Consider the following 428-nt stretch of genomic DNA (forward strand, 5'->3'; position numbering starts at 1 on the left):
TTCAGAGTAGAGGACTTTAACACCCCACTTTCACCAATGGACAGATCATCCAAAATGAAAATAAATAAGGAAACACAAACTTTAAATGATACATTAAACAAGGTGGACTTAATTGATATTTATAGGACACTCCATCCAAAACAACGGAATACACATTTTTCTCAAGTGCTCATGGAACATTCTCCAGGATAGATCATATCTTGGGTCACAAATCAAGCCTTGGTAAATTTAAGAAAATTGAAATTGTATCAAGTATCTTTTCTGACCACAACGCTATGAGACTAGATATCAATTACAGGAAAAGATCTGTAAAAAATATAAACACATGGAGTCTAAACAGTACACTACTTAATAACGAAGGGATCACTGAAGAAATCAAAGAGGAAATAAAAAAATACCTAGAAACAAATGACAATGGAGACACGATG

The sequence above is a fragment of the Monodon monoceros genome, unplaced genomic scaffold (genome assembly GCF_005190385.1).
Source record: "Monodon monoceros isolate NGI ecotype Baffin Bay Population unplaced genomic scaffold, NGI_Narwhal_1 Contig1912_ctg1, whole genome shotgun sequence".
Lineage (NCBI taxonomy): Eukaryota > Metazoa > Chordata > Mammalia > Artiodactyla > Monodontidae > Monodon > Monodon monoceros.